The sequence below is a fragment of the Puntigrus tetrazona genome, chromosome 1 (genome assembly GCF_018831695.1).
Source record: "Puntigrus tetrazona isolate hp1 chromosome 1, ASM1883169v1, whole genome shotgun sequence".
NCBI lineage: Eukaryota > Metazoa > Chordata > Actinopteri > Cypriniformes > Cyprinidae > Puntigrus > Puntigrus tetrazona.
The window spans coordinates 13,251,015-13,267,960 of NC_056699.1; the positions used below are offsets into that span (position 1 = coordinate 13,251,015).

Sequence of the window (16,946 nt, forward strand, 5' to 3'; positions counted from 1 at the left end):
GTCGCATTCAGGTAAACTTTTACCCTTTAAGCATCACAAAGCTCTGTTCTTTGCTAAGTCCTATGTACATTTGTTATGACTATTTTGCAACTATCAGCTTATCACTATAGATTTTTTGTGCACCCAACTGAAACTCAAAGAACAGCCTCAAAGATGACCAAGATGGGCTTCAAACCTACAGGCCTCATCTCTGAAGGCTTATCTGTCGGGACACTAGGATTTGGTGGCCCTTGCATTCTGAGACAATTTGATGCAATCAAAGCAAGGTCACATTCAGAAGGCTTCAAGTTTTACACTAATTCCGTGTGCAGCTAAAGATGTTTTTTGAAGACGACCCAGGTCTGAAACCCACAATCCCCAGCTCCGGAGGCTGATGCCTTATCCATTAGGCCACTGGGCCCTTTTTTCTCTTTAAGTAAACTGCCAGTTCGAAGATAATTGTCTATCGCATGCAAGTAAACTTTCATCCTTTAAGCATCACTGGCGCTTGGTTCTGTGCTTAGTCCTATGTACATTTGTTATGGCTATATTGTAATTTTGAACTAATCACTATTGATTTTTTTGGTTCTGCCAACTTAAACTCAAAGAACTGCCTCAAATATGACCCAGATGGGACTCGAACCCACAATCCTCAGCTCGAAGGCTGATGCCTTATCCATTAGGCCACTGGGCCCTTATTTGACTTTATCCAAGTGCATTCACAGATAGCAATATGTAAGCTAAACTGGAAAAGCTTTAAGAAAAAGTGGCCATTTGAAGCTAATTGTCTGTCGCATGCAAGTAAACTTTCAACCTTTAATCATCACAAGGCTTTGGTTCTGTGCTTAGTTCTATGTACATTTGTTATGGCTATATTGTAATTTTGAACTAATCACTATTGATTTTTTTGGTTCTGCCAACTTAAACTCAATGAACTGCCTCAAATATGACCCAGATGGGACTCGAACCCACAATCCTCAGCTCCGAAGGCTGATGCCTTATCCATTAGGCCACTGGGCCCTTATTTGTCTTTATCCAAGTGCATTCACAGATAGCAATATGTAAGCTAAACTGGGAAAGCTTTAAGAAAGCAGTCATTTGAAGCTAATTGTCTGTCGCATGCAAGTAAACTTTCAACCTTTAAGCATCACAAGGCTTGGTTCTGTGCTTAGTCCTATGTATATTTGTAATGGCTATATTGTAATTTTTGAAGTAATCACTATAGATTTTTCTGGTTCTGCCAACTTAAACTCAAAGAACAGCCTCAAATATGACCCAGATGGGACTCGAACCCACAATCCTCAGCTCGAGAAGGCTGATGCCTTATCCATTAGGCCACTGGGCCCTTATTTGACTTTATCCAAGTGCATTCACAGATAGCAATATGTAAGCTAAACTGGAAAAGCTTTAAGAAAAGCGGCCAGTTCGAAGCTAATTATCTGTCGCATTCAGGTAAACTTTTACCCTTTAAGCATCACAAAGCTCTGTTCTTTGCTAAGTCCTATGTACATTTGTTATGGCTATTTTGCAACTATCAGCTTATCACTATAGATTTTTTTTTGTGCACCCAACTGAAACTCAAAGAACAGCCTCAAAGATGACCAAGATGGGCTTCAAACCTACAGGCCTCATCTCTGAAGGCTTATCTGTCGGGACACTAGGATTTGGTGGCCCTTGCATTCTGAACAATTTGATGTAATCAAAGCAAGGTCACATTCAGAAGGCTTCAAGTTTTTACTAATTCTTGTTTCGTGTGCAGCTAAAGATGTTTTTGAAGACGACCCAGGTGGGACTTGAACCCACAATCCCCAGCTCCGGAGGCTGATGCCTTATCCATTAGGCCACTGGGCCCTTTTTTTCTCTTTTAAGTAAACTGCCAGTTCGAAGATAATTGTCTATCGCATGCAAGTAAACTTTCACTTTAAGCATCACAACGCTTGGTTCTGTGCTTAGTCCTATGTACATTTGTTATGGCTATATTGTAATTTTGAACTAATCACTATAGATTTTTGTAGTTCTGCCAACTTAAACTCAAAGAACTGCCTCAAATATGACCCAGATGGGACTCGAACCCACAATCCTCAGCTCAAGGCTGATGCCTTATCCATTAGGCCACTGGGCCCTTATTTGTCTTTATCCAAGTGCATTCACAGATAGCAATATGTAAGCTAAACTGGAAAAGCTTTAAGAAAAGCAGTCATTTAAATCAAGCTAATTGTCTGTCGCATGCAAGTAAACTTTCAACCTTTAAGCATCACAAGGCTTGGTTCTGTGCTTAGTCCTATGTATATTTGTAATGGCTATATTGTAATTTTGAAGTAATCACTATAGATTTTTCTGGTTCTGCCAACTTAAACTCAAAGAACAGCCTCAAATATGACCCAGATGGGACTCGAACCCACAATCCTCAGCTCCGAAGGCTGATGCCTTATCCATTAGGCCACTGGGCCTTTATTTGTCTTATCCCAAGTGCATTCACAGATAGCAAGATGTAAGCTAAACTGGAAAAGCTTTAAGAAGCGGCCATTTGAAGCTAATTGTCTATCGCATGCAAGTAAACATTCATCCTTTAAGCATCACAACACTTGGTTCTGTGCTTAGTCCTATGTACATTTGTTATGGCTATATTGTAATTTTGAACTAATCACTATAGATTTTTTCTAGTTCTGCCAAATTAACCTCAAAGAACAGCCTCAAATATGACCCAGATGGGACTCGAACCCACAATCCTCAGCTCCGAAGGCTGATGCCTTATCCATTAGGCCACTGGGCCCTTTAGTTCTCTTATCCAAGTGCATTCACAGATAGCAAGATGTAAGCTAAACTGGAAAAGCTTTAAGAAAACGGCCATTTGAAGCTAATTATCTGTCGCATTCAGGTAAACTTTTACCCTTTAAGCATCACAAAGCTCTGTTCTTTTGCTAAGTCCTATGTACATTTGTTATGACTATTTTGCAACTATCAGCTTATCACTATAGATTTTTTTGTGCACCCAACTGAAACTCAAAGAACAGCCTCAAAGATGACCAAGATGGGACTCAAACCTACAGGCCTCATCTCTGAAGGCTTATCTGTCGGGACACTAGGATTTGGTGGCCCTTGCATTCACAACAATTTGATGTAATCAAAGCAAGGTCACATTCAGAAGGCTTCAAGTTTTACACTAATTCTTGTTTTATTGTGCAGCTAAAGATGTTTTTTGAAGACGACCCAGGTGGGACTTGAACCACAACAATCCCAGCTCCGGAGGCTGATGCTGCCTTATCCATTAGGCCACTGGGCCCTTTTTCTCTTTAAGTAAACTGCCAGTTCGAAGATAATTGTCTATCGCATGCAAGTAAACTTTCATCCAGCACAAGCTTGGTTCTGTGCTTCTGTGCTTAGTCTATGTACATTTGTTATGGCTATATTGTAATTTTGAACTAATCACTATTGATTTTTTGTTCTGCCAACTTAAACTCAAAGAACTGCCTCAAATATGACCCAGATGGGACTCGAACCCACAATCCTCAGCTCCGAAGGCTGATGCCTTATCCATTAGGCCACTGGGCCCTTATTTATCTTTATCCAAGTGCATTCACAGATAGCAATATGTAAGCTAAACTGGGAAAGCTTTAAGAAAAAAGCAGTCATTTTCAAGCTAATTGTCTGTCGCATGCAAGTAAACTTTCAACCTTTAAGCATCACAAGGCTTGGTTCTGTGCTTAGTCCTATGTATATTTGTAATGGCTATATTGTAATTTTGAAGTAATCACTATAGATTTTTTCTGGTTCTGCCAACTTAAACTCAAAGAACAGCCTCAAATATGACCCAGATGGGACTCGAACCCACAATCCTCAGCTCCGAAGGCTGATGCCTTATCCATTAGGCCACTGGGCCTTTATTTGTCTTTATCCAAGTGCATTCACAGATAGCAATATGTAAGCTAAACTGGAAAAGCTTTAAGAAAAGCGGCCATTTGAAGCTAATTGTCTATCGCATGCAAGTAAACTTTCAACCTTTAAGCATCACAACACTTGGTTCTGTGCTTAGTCCTATGTACATTTGTTATGGCTATATTGTAATTTTGAACTAATCACTATAGATTTTTTTCTGGTTCTGCCAAATTAAACTCAAAGAACAGCCTCAAATATGACCCAGATGGGACTCGAACCCACAATCCTCAGCTCCGAAGGCTGATGCCTTATCCATTAGGCCACTGGGCCCTTTATTTGTCTTATATCCAAGTGCATTCACAGATAGCAAGATGTAAGCTAAACTGGAAAAGCTTTAAGAAAGCAGCCATTTTGAAGCTAATTGTCTGTCGCATTCAAGTAAACTTTTACCCTTTAAGCATCACAAAGCTCTGTTCTTTGCTAAGTCCTATGTACATTTGTTATGACTATTTTGCAACTATCAGCTTATCACTATAGATTTTTTTTGTGCACCCAACTGAAACTCAAAGAACAGCCTCAAAGATGACCAAGATGGGCTTCAAACCTACAGGCCTCATCTCTGAAGGCTTATCTGTCGGGACACTACAATTTCAGCTCTGAACAGGCTGATGTAATCAAAGCAAGGTCACATTCAGAAGGCTTCAAGTTTTACTAATTCTTGTTTAGTGTGCAGCTAAAGATGTTTTTCACCCAGGTGGGACTTGAACCCACAATCCCCAGCTCCGGAGGCTGATGCCTTATCCAAGCCACTGGGCCCTTTTTCTCTTTAAGTAAACTGCCAGTTGAGAAGATAATTGTCTATCGCATGCAAGTAAACTTTCATCCTTTAAGCATCACTGGCGCTTGGTTCTGTGCTGTAGTCCTATGTACATTTGTTATGGCTATATTGTAGTTTTAAACTAATCACTATAGATTTTTTTTGGTTCTGCCAACTTAAACTCAAAGAACAGCCTCAAATATGACGCAGATGGGACTCGAACCCACAATCCTCAGCTCCGAAGGCTGATGCCTTATCCATTAGGCCACTGGGCCCTTATTTGTCTTTATCCAAGTGCATTCACAGATAGCAATATGTAAGCTAAACTGGGAAAGCTTTAAGAAAACGGCCATTTCAAGCTAATTGTCTGTCGCATGCAAGTAAACTTTCAACCTTTAAGCATCACAAGGCTTGGTTCTGTGCTTAGTCCTATGTATATTTGTTATGGCTATATTGTAATTTCGAAGTAATCACTATAGATTTTTTCTGGTTCTGCCAACTTAAACTCAAAGAACAGCCTCAAATATGACCCAGATGGGACTCGAACCCACAATCCTCAGCTCCGAAGGCTGATGCCTTATCCATTGAGCCACTGGGCCCTTATTTTATCTTATCCCAAGTGCATTCACAGATAGCAAGATGTAAGCTAAACTGGAAAAGCTTTAAGAAAGCGGTCATTTGAAGCTAATTGTCTATCGCATGCAAGTAAACTTTCATCCTTTAAGCATCACAACACTTGGTTCTGTGCTTAGTCCTATGTACATTTGTTATTGCTATATTGTAATTTTGAACTAATCACTATAGATTTTTTTCTAGTTCTGCCAAATTAACCTCAAAGAACAGCCTCAAATATGACCCAGATGGGACTCGAACCCACAATCCTCAGCTCGAAGGCTGATGCCTTATCCATTAGGCCACTGGGCCCTTTAGTTGTCTTATCCAAGTGCATTCACAGATAGCAAGATGTAAGCTAAACTGGAAAAGCTTTAAGAAAACGGCCAGTTCGAAGCTAATTATCTGTCGCATTCAGGTAAACTTTTACCCTTTAAGCATCACAAAGCTCTGTTCTTTGCTAAGTCCTATGTACATTTGTTATGACTATTTTGCAACTATCAGCTTATCACTATAGATTTTTTTGTGCACCCAACTGAAACTCAAAGAACAGCCTCAAAGATGACCAAGATGGGCTTCAAACCTACAGGCCTCATCTCTGAAGGCTTATCTGTCGGGACACTAGGATTTGGTGGCCCTTGCATTCACTGAACAATTTGATGTAATCAAAGCAAGGTCACATTCAGAAGGCTTCAAGTTTTACACTAATTCTTGTTTCGTGTGCAGCTAAAGATGTTTTTGAAGACGACCCAGGTGGGACTTGAACCCACAATCCCCAGCTCGGAGGCTGATGCCTTATCCATTAGGCCACTGGGCCCTTTTTTTCTTTAAGTAAACTGCCAGTTCGAAGATAATTGTCTATCGCATGCAAGTAAACTTTCATTCTTTAAGCATCACTGGCGCTTGGTTCTGTGCTTAGTCCTATGTACATTTGTTATGGCTATATTGTAATTTTGAACTAATCACTATAGATTTTTGTAGTTCTGCCAACTTAAACTCAAAGAACAGCCTCAAATATGACCCAGATGGGACTCGAACCCACAATCCTCAGCTCCGAAGGCTGATGCCTTATCCATTAGGCCACTGGGCCCTTATTTGACTTTATCCAAGTGCATTCACAGATAGCAATATGTAAGCTAAACTGGAAAAGCTTTAAGAAAGCGGCCATTTTGAAGCTAATTGTCTGTATCATGCAAGTAAACTTTCAACCTTTAAGCATCACAAGGCTTGGTTCTGTGCTTAGTCCTATGTATATTTGTAATGGCTATATTGTAATTTTGAACTAATCACTATAGATTTTTTTTTGGTTCTGCCAACTTAAACTCAAAGAACAGCCTCAAATATGACCCAGATGGGACTCGAACCCACAATCCTCAGCTCCGAAGGCTGATGCCTTATCCATTAGGCCACTGGGCCCTTATTTGTCTTTATCCAAGTGCATTCACAGATAGCAATATGTAAGCTAAACTGGAAAAGCTTTAAGAAAAGCAGCCATTTGAAGCTAATTGTCTATCGCATGCAAGTAAACATTCATCCTTTAAGCATCACAAGGCTTGGTTCTGTGCTTAGTCCTATGTACATTTGTTATTGCTATATTGTAATTTTGAACTAATCACTATAGATTTTTTCTAGTTCTGCCAAATTAAACTCAAAGAACAGCCTCAAATATGACCCAGATGGGACTCGAACCCACAATCCTCAGCTCGAAGGCTGATGCCTTATCCATTAGGCCACTGGGCCCTTTAGTTGTCTTTATCCAAGTGCATTCACAGATAGCAAGATGTAAGCTAAACTGGAAAAGCTTTTAAGAAAACGGCCAGTTGAAGCTAATTATCTGTCGCATTCAGGTAAACTTTTACCCTTTAAGCATCACAAAGCTCTGTTCTTTGCTAAGTCCTATGTACATTTGTTATGACTATTTTGCAACTATCAGCTTATCACTATAGTTTTTTGTGCACCCAACTGAAACTCAAAGAACAGCCTCAAAAGATGACCAAGATGGGCTTCAAACCTACAGGCCTCATCTCAAAGGCTTATCTGATGGGACACTAGGATTTGGTCCTTGCATTCTGAACAATTTGATGTAATCAAAGCAAGGTCACATTCAGAAGGCTTCAGTTTTACACTAATTCTTGTTTCTTGTGCAGCTAAAGATGTTTTTGAAGACGACCCAGGTGGGACTTGAACCCACAATCCCCAGCTCGGAGGCTGATGCCTTATCCATTAGGCCACTGGGCCCTTTTTCTCTTTAAGTAAACTGCCAGTTGAAGATAATTGTCTATCGCATGCAAGTAAACTTTCATCCTTTAAGCATCACAACGCTTGGTTCTGTGCTTAGTCCTATGTACATTTGTTATGGCTATATTGTAATTTTGAACTAATCACTATTGATTTTTTTAGTTCTGCCAACTTAAACTCAAAGAACTGCCTCAAATATGACCCAGATGGGACTCAAACCCACAATCCTCAGCTCCGAAGGCTGATGCCTTATCCATTAGGCCACTGGGCCCTTATTTGTCTTTATCCAAGTGCATTCACAGATAGCAATATGTAAGCTAAACTGGGAAAGCTTTAAGAAAACGGTGTCATTTCGAAAGCTAATTGTCTGTGCATGCAAGTAAACTTTCAACCTTTAAGCATCACAAGGCTTGGTTCTGTGCTTAGTCCTATGTATATTTGTAATGGCTATATTGTAATTTTGAAGTAATCACTATAGATTTTTCTGGTTCTGCCAACTTAAACTCAAAGAACAGCCTCAAATATGACCCAGATGGGACTCGAACCCACAATCCTCAGCTCGAAGGCTGATGCCTTATCCATTAGGCCACTGGGCCTTTATTTGTCTTTATCCAAGTGCATTCACAGATAGCAATATGTAAGCTAAACTGGAAAAGCTTTAAGAAAGCAGCCATTTGAAGCTAATTGTCTGTCGCATGCAAGTAAACTTTCATCCATCATCACAAGGCTTGGTTCTGTGCTTAGTCCTATGTACATTTGTTATGGCTATATTGTAATTTTGAACTAATCACTATAGATTTTTCTAGTTCTGCCAAATTAAACTCAAAGAACAGCCTCAAATATGACCCAGATGGGACTCGAACCCACAATCCTCAGCTCCGAAGGCTGATGCCTTATCCATTAGGCCACTGGGCCCTTATTTGTCTTTATCCAAGTGCATTCACAGATAGCAATATGTAAGCTAAACTGGAAAAGCTTTAAGAAAACGGCCATTTTGAAGCTAATTGTCTGTCGCATTCAGGTAAACTTTTACCCTTTAAGCATCACAAAGCTCTGTTCTGTGCTAAGTCCTATGTACATTTGTTATGGCTATATTGTAATTTTCAGCTTATCACTATAGATTTTTGCACCCAACTGAAACTGCCAACAGCCTCAAAGATGACCAAGATGGGCCTCAAACCTAAGGCCTCACTCAGAAGGCTTATCTCGGGGACACTAATTTTGGTGGCCCTTGCAGCTCCGAACAGGCTGATGCCTTATCCATTAGGCCACTAACTGGGCAGCCTTTTTTGTCTTTATCCAAGTGCACTTGAACCAGATCCCACAGCAATATGCTGATGCCTTATCCATTAAACCTTTTTCTCTTTAAGTAAACTGCCAGTTCGAAGATAATTGTCTATCGCATGCAAGTAAACTTTCATCCTTTAAGCATCACAAGGCTTGGTTCTGTGCTTAGTTCTATGTACATTTGTAATGGCTATATTGTAATTTTGAACTAATCACTATAGATTTTTTTGGTTCTGCCAACTTAAACTCAAAGAACTGCCTCAAATATGACCCAGATGGGACTCGAACCCACAATCCTCAGCTCGAGGCTGATGCCTTATCCATTAGGCCACTGGGCCCTTATTTGTCTTTATCCAAGTGCATTCACAGATAGCAATATGTAAGCTAAACTGGAAAAGCTTTAAGAAAACAGCCATTTGAAGCTAATTGTCTATCGCATGCAAGTAAACTTTCATCCTTTAAGCATCACAAGGCTTGGTTCTGTGCTTAGTCCTATGTACATTTGTTATTGCTATATTGTAATTTTGAACTAATCACTATAGATTTTTTCTGGTTCTGCCAAATTAAACTCAAAGAACAGCCTCAAATATGACCCAGATGGGACTCGAACCCACAATCCTCAACTCCGAAAGCTGATGCCTTATCCATTAGGCCACTGGGCCCTTTAGGTCTCTTATCCCAAGTGCATTCACAGATAGCAAGATGTAAGCTAAACTGGAAAAGCTTTAAGAAAGCAGCCAGTTCGAAGCTAATTATCTGTCGCATTCAGGTAAACTTTTACCCTTTAAGCATCACAAAGCTCTGTTCTTTGCTAAGTCCTATGTACATTTGTTATGACTATTTTGCAACTATCAGCTTATCACTATAGATTTGTTTTGTGCACCCAACTGAAACTCAAAGAACAGCCTCAAAGATGACCAAGATGGGCTTCAAACCTACAGGTTTCATCTCTGAAGGCTTATCTGTCGGGACACTAGGATTTGGTGGCCCTTGCATTCTGACAATTTGATGTAATCAAAGCAAGGTCACATTCAGAAGGCTTCAAGTTTTACACTAATTCTTGTTGTTTCGTGTGCAGCTAAAGATGTTTTTTGAAGACGACCCAGGTGGGACTTGAACCCACAATCCCCAGCTCCGGAGGCTGATGCCTTATCCATTAGGCCACTGGGCCCTTTTTTCTTTAAGTAAACTGCCAGTTCGAAGATAATTGTCTATCGCATGCAAGTAAACTTTCATCCTTTAAGCATCACTGGCTTGGTTCTGTGCTTAGTCCTATGTACATTTGTTATGGCTATATTGTAATTTTGAACTAATCACTATTGATTTTTTTGGTTCTGCCAACTTAAACTCAATGAACTGCCTCAAATATGACCCAGATGGGACTCGAACCCACAATCCTCAGCTCCAGAAGGCTGATGCCTTATCCATTAGGCCACTGGGCCCTTATTTGTCTTTATCCAAGTGCATTCACAGATAGCAATATGTAAGCTAAACTGGGAAAGCTTTAAGAAAACGGCCATTTGAAGCTAATTGTCTATCGCATGCAAGTAAACATTCATCCTTTAAGCATCACAACACTTGGTTCTGTGCTTAGTCCTATGTACATTTGTTATTGCTATATTGTAATTTTGAACTAATCACTATAGATTTTTTCTAGTTCTGCCAAATTAACCTCAAAGAACAGCCTCAAATATGACCCAGATGGGACTCGAACCCACAATCCTCAGCTCCGAAGGCTGATGCCTTATCCATTAGGCCACTGGGCCCTTTAGTTCTCTTATCCCAAGTGCATTCACAGATAGCAAGATGTAAGCTAAACTGGAAAAGCTTTAAGAAAACAGCCAGTTCGAAGCTAATTATCTGTCGCATTCAGGTAAACTTTTACCCTTTAAGCATCACAAAGCTCTGTTCTTTGCTAAGTCCTATGTACATTTGTTATGACTATTTTGCAACTATCAGCTTATCACTATAGATTTTTTTGTGCACCCAACTGAAACTCAAAGAACAGCCTCAAAGATGACCAAGATGGGCTTCAAACCTACAGGCCTCATCTCTGAAGGCTTATCTGTCGGGACACTAGGATTTGGTGGCCCTTGCATTCTGAACAATTTGATGTAATCAAAGCAAGGTCACATTCAGAAGGCTTCAAGTTTTACACTAATTCTTGTTTCGTGTGCAGCTAAAGATGTTTTTTGAAGACGACCCAGGTGGGACTTGAACCCACAATCCCCAGCTCCGGAGGCTGATGCCTTATCCATTAGGCCACTGGGCCCTTTTTTCTCTTTAAGTAAACTGCCAGTTCGAAGATAATTGTCTATCGCATGCAAGTAAACTTTCATCCTTTAAGCATCACAACGCTTGGTTCTGTGCTTAGTCCTATGTACATTTGTTATGGCTATATTGTAATTTTAAACTAATCACTATAGATTTTTTGTAGTTCTGCCAAATTAACCTCAAAGAACAGCCTCAAATATGACCCAGATGGGACTCGAACCCACAATCCTCAGCTCCGAAGGCTGATGCCTTATCCATTAGGCCACTGGGCCCTTATTTGACTTTATCCAAGTGCATTCACAGATAGCAATATGTAAGCTAAACTGGAAAAGCTTTAAGAAAACGGCCATTTGAAGCTAATTGTCTGTCATGCATATGCAAGTAAACTTTTATCATCACAACGCTTGGTTCTGTGCTTAGTTCTATGTACATTTGTTATGGCTATATTGTAATTTTGAACTAATCACTATTGATTTTTTTTGGTTCTGCCAACTTAAACTCAAAGAACTGCCTCAAATATGACCCAGATGGGACTCGAACCCACAATCCTCAGCTCCGAAGGCTGATGCCTTATCCATTAGGCCACTGGGCCCTTATTTGTCTTTATCCAAGTGCATTCACAGATAGCAATATGTAAGCTAAACTGGAAAAGCTTTAAGAAAACGGTCATTTCGAAGCTAATTGTCTGTCGCATGCAAGTAAACTTTCAACCTTTAAGCATCACAAGGCTTGGTTCTGTGCTTAGTCCTATGTATATTTGTAATGGCTATATTGTAATTTTGAAGTAATCACTATAGATTTTTTCTGGTTCTGCCAACTTAAACTCAAAGAACAGCCTCAAATATGACCCAGATGGGACTCGAACCCACAATCCTCAGCTCCGAAGGCTGATGCCTTATCCATTAGGCCACTGGGCCCTTATTTGTCTTTATCCAAGTGCATTCACAGATAGCAATATGTAAGCTAAACTGGAAAAGCTTTAAGAAAACGGCCATTTCGAAGCTAATTGTCTGTCGCATGCAAGTAAACTTTCAACCTTTAAGCATCACAACGGCTTGGTTCTGTGCTTAGTCCTATGTACATTTGTTATGGCTATATTGTAATTTTGAACTAATCACTATAGATTTTTTTAGTTCTGCCAACTTAAACTCAAAGAACAGCCTCAAATATGACCCAGATGGGACTCGAACCCACAATCCTCAGCTCCGAAGGCTGATGCCTTATCCATTAGGCCACTGGGCCCTTATTTGTCTTTATCCAAGTGCATTCACAGATAGCAATATGTAAGCTAAACTGGGAAAGCTTTAAGAAAACGGTCATTTCGAAGCTAATTGTCTGTCGCATGCAAGTAAACTTTCAACCTTTAAGCATCACAAGGCTTGGTTCTGTGCTTAGTCCTATGTATATTTGTAATGGCTATATTGTAATTTTGAAGTAATCACTATAGATTTTTCTGGTTCTGCCAACTTAAACTCAAAGAACAGCCTCAAATATGACCCAGATGGGACTCGAACCCACAATCCTCAGCTCCGAAGGCTGATGCCTTATCCATTAGGCCACTGGGCCCTTTAGTTGTCTTATCCCAAGTGCATTCACAGATAGCAAGATGTAAGCTAAACTGGAAAAGCTTTAAGAAAACGGCCATTTCGAAGCTAATTGTCTATCGCATGCAAGTAAACATTCATCCTTTAAGCATCACAACACTTGGTTCTGTGCTTAGTCCTATGTACATTTGTTACTGCTGCTATATTGTAATTTTGAACTAATCACTATAGATTTTTTTCTAGTTCTGCCAAATTAACCTCAAAGAACAGCCTCAAATATGACCCAGATGGGACTCGAACCCACAATCCTCAGCTCCGAAGGCTGATGCCTTATCCATTAGGCCACTGGGCCCTTTAGTTCTCTTATCCCAAGTGCATTCACAGATAGCAAGATGTAAGCTAAACTGGAAAAGCTTTAAGAAAACGGCCAGTTCGAAGCTAATTATCTGTCGCATTCAGGTAAACTTTTACCCTTTAAGCATCACAAAGCTCTGTTCTTTGCTAAGTCCTATGTACATTTGTTATGACTATTTTGCAACTATCAGCTTATCACTATAGATTTTTTTTGTGCACCCAACTGAAACTCAAAGAACAGCCTCAAAGATGACCAAGATGGGCTTCAAACCTACAGGCCTCATCTCCGAAGGCTTATCTGTCGGGACACTAGGATTTGGTGGCCTTGCATTCCTGAACAATTTGATGTAATCAAAGCAAGGTCACATTCAGAAGGCTTCAAGTTTTACACTAATTCTTGTTTCGTGTGCAGCTAAAGATGTTTTTTGAAGACGACCCAGGTGGGACTTGAACCCACAATCCCCAGCTCCGGAGGCTGATGCCTTATCCATTAGGCCACTGGGCCCTTTTTCTCTTTAAGTAAACTGCCAGTTCGAAGATAATTGTCTATCGCATGCAAGTAAACTTTCATCCTTTAAGCATCCTGGCAGCTTGGTTCTGTGCTTCTGTGCTTAGTCCTATGTACATTTGTTATGGCTATATTGTAATTTTGAACTAATCACTATTGATTTTTTTGGTTCTGCCAACTTAAACTCAATGAACTGCCTCAAATATGACCCAGATGGGACTCGAACCCACAATCCTCAGCTCCGAAGGCTGATGCCTTATCCATTAGGCCACTGGGCCCTTATTTGTCTTTATCCAAGTGCATTCACAGATAGCAATATGTAAGCTAAACTGGAAAAGCTTTAAGAAAACAGCCATTTCGAAGCTAATTGTCTGTCGCATGCAAGAAAACTTTCAACCTTTAAGCATCACAAGGCTTGGTTCTGTGCTTAGTCCTATGTATATTTGTAATGGCTATATTGTAATTTTGAAGTAATCACTATAGATTTTTCTGGTTCTGCCAAGTTAAACTCAAAGAACAGCCTCAAATATGACCCAGATGGGACTCGAACCCACAATCCTCAGCTCCGAAGGCTGATGCCTTATCCATTAGGCCACTGGGCCCTTTAGTTGTCTTATCCCAAGTGCATTCACAGATAGCAAGATGTAAGCTAAACTGGAAAAGCTTTAAGAAAACGGCCATTTGAAGCTAATTGTCTATCGCATGCAAGTAAACATTCATCCTTTAAGCATCACAACACTTGGTTCTGTGCTTAGTCCTATGTACATTTGTTATTGCTATATTGTAATTTTGAACTAATCACTATAGATTTTTCTAGTTCTGCCAAATTAACCCCAAAGAACAGCCTCAAATATGACCCAGATGGGACTCGAACCCACAATCCTCAGCTCCGAAGGCTGATGCCTTATCCATTAGGCCACTGGGCCCTTTAGTTGTCTTATCCCAAGTGCATTCACAGATAGCAAGATGTAAGCTAAACTGGAAAAGCTTTAAGAAAGCGGCCAGTTTGAAGCTAATTATCTGTCGCATTCAGGTAAACTTTTACCCTTTAAGCATCACAAAGCTCTGTTCTTTGCTAAGTCCTATGTACATTTGTTATGACTATTTTGCAACTATCAGCTTATCACTATAGATTTTTTTGTGCACCCAACTGAAACTCAAAGAACAGCCTCAAAGATGACCAAGATGGGCTTCAAACCTACAGGCCTCATCTCTGAAGGCTTATCTGTCGGGACACTAGGATTTGGTGGCCCTTGCATTCTGAACAATTTGATGTAATCAAAGCAAGGTCACATTCAGAAGGCTTCAAGTTTTACACTAATTCTTGTTTCGTGTGCAGCTAAAGATGTTTTTGAAGACGACCCAGGTGGGACTTGAACCCACAATCCCCAGCTCCGGAGGCTGATGCCTTATCCATTAGGCCACTGGGCCCTTTTTCTCTTTAAGTAAACTGCCAGTTCGAAGATAATTGTCTATCGCATGCAAGTAAACTTTCATCCTTTAAGCATCACAACGCTTGGTTCTGTGCTTAGTCCTATGTACATTTGTTATGGCTATATTGTAATTTTGAACTAATCACTATTGATTTTTTTTGGTTCTGCCAACTTAAACTCAATGAACTGCCTCAAATATGACCCAGATGGGACTCGAACCCACAATCCTCAGCTCCGAAGGCTGATGCCTTATCCATTAGGCCACTGGGCCCTTATTTGTCTTTATCCAAGTGCATTCACAGATAGCAATATGTAAGCTAAACTGGAAAAGCTTTAAGAAAACGGCCATTTGAAGCTAATTGTCTATCGCATGCAAGTAAACTTTCATCATCATCACAACGCTTGGTTCTGTGCTTAGTCCTATGTACATTTGTTACTGCTATATTGTAATTTTGAACTAATCACTATTGATTTTTTTTGGTTCTGCCAAATTAAACTCAATGAACTGCCTCAAATATGACCCAGATGGGACTCGAACCCACAATCCTCAGCTCCGAAGGCTGATGCCTTATCCATTAGGCCACTGGGCCCTTTAGCTCTCTTATCCCAAGTGCATTCACAGATAGCAAGATATAAGCTAAACTGGAAAAGCTTTAAGAAAACGGCCAGTTCGAAGCTAATTATCTGTCGCATTCAGGTAAACTTTTACCCTTTAAGCATCACAAAGCTCTGTTCTTTGCTAAGTCCTATGTACATTTGTTATGACTATTTTGCAACTATCAGCTTATCACTATAGATTTTTTGTGCACCCAACTGAAACTCAAAGAACAGCCTCAAAGATGACCAAGATGGGCTTCAAACCTACAGGCCTCATCTCTGAAGGCTTATCTGTCGGGACACTAGGATTTGGTGGCCCTTGCATCACAGACAATTTGATGTAATCAAAGCAAGGTCACATTCAGAAGGCTTCAAGTTTTACACTAATTCTTGTTTCATGTGCAGCTAAAGATGTTTTTGAAGACACCCAGGTGGGACTTGAAACAATCCCCAACCCGGAGGCTGATGCTTATCCATTAGGCCACTGGGCCCTTTTTTCTTTAAGTAAACTGCCAGTTCGAAGATAATTGTCTATCGCATGCAAGTAAACTTTCTCCTTTAAGCATCACAACGCTTGGTTCTGTGCTTAGTCCTATGTACATTTGTTATTGCTATATTGTAATTTTGAATTAATCACTATAGATTTTTTCTGGTTCTGCCAACTTAAACTCAAAGAACTGCCTCAAATATGACCCAGATGGGACTCGAACCCACAATCCTCAGCTCGAAGGCTGATGCCTTATCCATTAGGCCACTGGGCCCTTATTTGTCTTTAGCCAAGTGCATTCACAGATAGAAATATGTAAGCTAAACTGGAAAAGCTTTAAGAAAACAGCCATTTCGAAGCTAATTGTCTGTCGCATGCAAGTAAACATTCATCCTTTAAGCATCACAACACTTGGTTCTGTGCTTAGTCCTATGTACATTTGTTATTGCTATATTGTAATTTTGAACTAATCTCTATAGATTTTTTCTAGTTCTGCCAAATTAACCTCAAAGAACAGCCTCAAATATGACCCAGATGGGACTCGAACCCACAATCCTCAGCTCCGAAGGCTGATGCCTTATCCATTAGGCCACTGGGCCCTTTAGGTCTCTTATCCCAAGTGCATTCACAGATAGCAAGATGTAAGCTAAACTGGAAAAGCTTTAAGAAAACGGCCAGTTCGAAGCTAATTATCTGTCGCATTCAGGTAAACTTTTACCCTTTAAGCATCACAAAGCTCTGTTCTTTGCTAAGTCCTATGTACATTTGTTATGACTATTTTGCAACTATCAGCTTATCACTATAGATTTTTTTGTGCACCCAACTGAAACTCAAAGAACAGCCTCAAAGATGACCAAGATGGGCTTCAAACCTACAGGCCTCATCTCTGAAGGCTTATCTGTCGGGACATTAGGATTTGGTGGCCCTTGCATTCTGAACA

At 40.2% G+C, this 16,946-nt stretch overlaps 33 non-coding genes across 33 annotated transcripts; all 33 read right to left on the reverse strand.

Annotated features, from left to right (window-relative positions):
• Positions 1–926: 926 nt before the first annotated feature.
• Positions 927–999, reverse strand: trnar-ucg. The gene has a single exon. It is a non-coding gene; the product is annotated as a tRNA-Arg (tRNA).
• Positions 1,000–1,250: 251 nt separating this feature from the next.
• trnae-cuc lies at positions 1,251–1,324 on the reverse strand. The gene has a single exon. It is a non-coding gene; the product is annotated as a tRNA-Glu (tRNA).
• A 433-nt stretch (positions 1,325–1,757) lies between these two features.
• Positions 1,758–1,830, reverse strand: trnar-ccg. The gene has a single exon. It is a non-coding gene; the product is annotated as a tRNA-Arg (tRNA).
• Positions 1,831–2,030: 200 nt separating this feature from the next.
• trnaq-uug lies at positions 2,031–2,101 on the reverse strand. Its single transcript has one exon. It is a non-coding gene; the product is annotated as a tRNA-Gln (tRNA).
• A 255-nt stretch (positions 2,102–2,356) lies between these two features.
• Positions 2,357–2,429, reverse strand: trnar-ucg. The gene has a single exon. It is a non-coding gene; the product is annotated as a tRNA-Arg (tRNA).
• A 250-nt stretch (positions 2,430–2,679) lies between these two features.
• On the reverse strand, positions 2,680–2,752 carry trnar-ucg. The gene has a single exon. It is a non-coding gene; the product is annotated as a tRNA-Arg (tRNA).
• A 706-nt stretch (positions 2,753–3,458) lies between these two features.
• On the reverse strand, positions 3,459–3,531 carry trnar-ucg. Its single transcript has one exon. It is a non-coding gene; the product is annotated as a tRNA-Arg (tRNA).
• Positions 3,532–3,786: 255 nt separating this feature from the next.
• On the reverse strand, positions 3,787–3,859 carry trnar-ucg. The gene has a single exon. It is a non-coding gene; the product is annotated as a tRNA-Arg (tRNA).
• Positions 3,860–4,112: 253 nt separating this feature from the next.
• trnar-ucg lies at positions 4,113–4,185 on the reverse strand. The gene has a single exon. It is a non-coding gene; the product is annotated as a tRNA-Arg (tRNA).
• A 1,013-nt stretch (positions 4,186–5,198) lies between these two features.
• trnar-ucg lies at positions 5,199–5,271 on the reverse strand. The gene has a single exon. It is a non-coding gene; the product is annotated as a tRNA-Arg (tRNA).
• A 1,030-nt stretch (positions 5,272–6,301) lies between these two features.
• trnar-ucg lies at positions 6,302–6,374 on the reverse strand. The gene has a single exon. It is a non-coding gene; the product is annotated as a tRNA-Arg (tRNA).
• Positions 6,375–6,627: 253 nt separating this feature from the next.
• trnar-ucg lies at positions 6,628–6,700 on the reverse strand. The gene has a single exon. It is a non-coding gene; the product is annotated as a tRNA-Arg (tRNA).
• A 1,020-nt stretch (positions 6,701–7,720) lies between these two features.
• On the reverse strand, positions 7,721–7,793 carry trnar-ucg. Its single transcript has one exon. It is a non-coding gene; the product is annotated as a tRNA-Arg (tRNA).
• A 571-nt stretch (positions 7,794–8,364) lies between these two features.
• On the reverse strand, positions 8,365–8,437 carry trnar-ucg. Its single transcript has one exon. It is a non-coding gene; the product is annotated as a tRNA-Arg (tRNA).
• A 961-nt stretch (positions 8,438–9,398) lies between these two features.
• Positions 9,399–9,471, reverse strand: trnar-ucg. Its single transcript has one exon. It is a non-coding gene; the product is annotated as a tRNA-Arg (tRNA).
• Positions 9,472–9,907: 436 nt separating this feature from the next.
• On the reverse strand, positions 9,908–9,980 carry trnar-ccg. The gene has a single exon. It is a non-coding gene; the product is annotated as a tRNA-Arg (tRNA).
• Positions 9,981–10,177: 197 nt separating this feature from the next.
• trnar-ucu lies at positions 10,178–10,251 on the reverse strand. The gene has a single exon. It is a non-coding gene; the product is annotated as a tRNA-Arg (tRNA).
• Positions 10,252–10,502: 251 nt separating this feature from the next.
• trnar-ucg lies at positions 10,503–10,575 on the reverse strand. Its single transcript has one exon. It is a non-coding gene; the product is annotated as a tRNA-Arg (tRNA).
• A 433-nt stretch (positions 10,576–11,008) lies between these two features.
• Positions 11,009–11,081, reverse strand: trnar-ccg. Its single transcript has one exon. It is a non-coding gene; the product is annotated as a tRNA-Arg (tRNA).
• Positions 11,082–11,282: 201 nt separating this feature from the next.
• trnar-ucg lies at positions 11,283–11,355 on the reverse strand. Its single transcript has one exon. It is a non-coding gene; the product is annotated as a tRNA-Arg (tRNA).
• A 247-nt stretch (positions 11,356–11,602) lies between these two features.
• On the reverse strand, positions 11,603–11,675 carry trnar-ucg. The gene has a single exon. It is a non-coding gene; the product is annotated as a tRNA-Arg (tRNA).
• A 252-nt stretch (positions 11,676–11,927) lies between these two features.
• On the reverse strand, positions 11,928–12,000 carry trnar-ucg. The gene has a single exon. It is a non-coding gene; the product is annotated as a tRNA-Arg (tRNA).
• A 252-nt stretch (positions 12,001–12,252) lies between these two features.
• trnar-ucg lies at positions 12,253–12,325 on the reverse strand. Its single transcript has one exon. It is a non-coding gene; the product is annotated as a tRNA-Arg (tRNA).
• A 251-nt stretch (positions 12,326–12,576) lies between these two features.
• On the reverse strand, positions 12,577–12,649 carry trnar-ucg. Its single transcript has one exon. It is a non-coding gene; the product is annotated as a tRNA-Arg (tRNA).
• A 257-nt stretch (positions 12,650–12,906) lies between these two features.
• Positions 12,907–12,979, reverse strand: trnar-ucg. The gene has a single exon. It is a non-coding gene; the product is annotated as a tRNA-Arg (tRNA).
• A 434-nt stretch (positions 12,980–13,413) lies between these two features.
• On the reverse strand, positions 13,414–13,486 carry trnar-ccg. Its single transcript has one exon. It is a non-coding gene; the product is annotated as a tRNA-Arg (tRNA).
• Positions 13,487–13,694: 208 nt separating this feature from the next.
• Positions 13,695–13,767, reverse strand: trnar-ucg. Its single transcript has one exon. It is a non-coding gene; the product is annotated as a tRNA-Arg (tRNA).
• A 251-nt stretch (positions 13,768–14,018) lies between these two features.
• On the reverse strand, positions 14,019–14,091 carry trnar-ucg. The gene has a single exon. It is a non-coding gene; the product is annotated as a tRNA-Arg (tRNA).
• Positions 14,092–14,342: 251 nt separating this feature from the next.
• trnar-ucg lies at positions 14,343–14,415 on the reverse strand. The gene has a single exon. It is a non-coding gene; the product is annotated as a tRNA-Arg (tRNA).
• Positions 14,416–14,847: 432 nt separating this feature from the next.
• On the reverse strand, positions 14,848–14,920 carry trnar-ccg. Its single transcript has one exon. It is a non-coding gene; the product is annotated as a tRNA-Arg (tRNA).
• A 200-nt stretch (positions 14,921–15,120) lies between these two features.
• Positions 15,121–15,193, reverse strand: trnar-ucg. The gene has a single exon. It is a non-coding gene; the product is annotated as a tRNA-Arg (tRNA).
• A 246-nt stretch (positions 15,194–15,439) lies between these two features.
• On the reverse strand, positions 15,440–15,512 carry trnar-ucg. Its single transcript has one exon. It is a non-coding gene; the product is annotated as a tRNA-Arg (tRNA).
• A 1,020-nt stretch (positions 15,513–16,532) lies between these two features.
• On the reverse strand, positions 16,533–16,605 carry trnar-ucg. The gene has a single exon. It is a non-coding gene; the product is annotated as a tRNA-Arg (tRNA).
• Between the last annotated feature and the right edge of the window lie 341 nt (positions 16,606–16,946).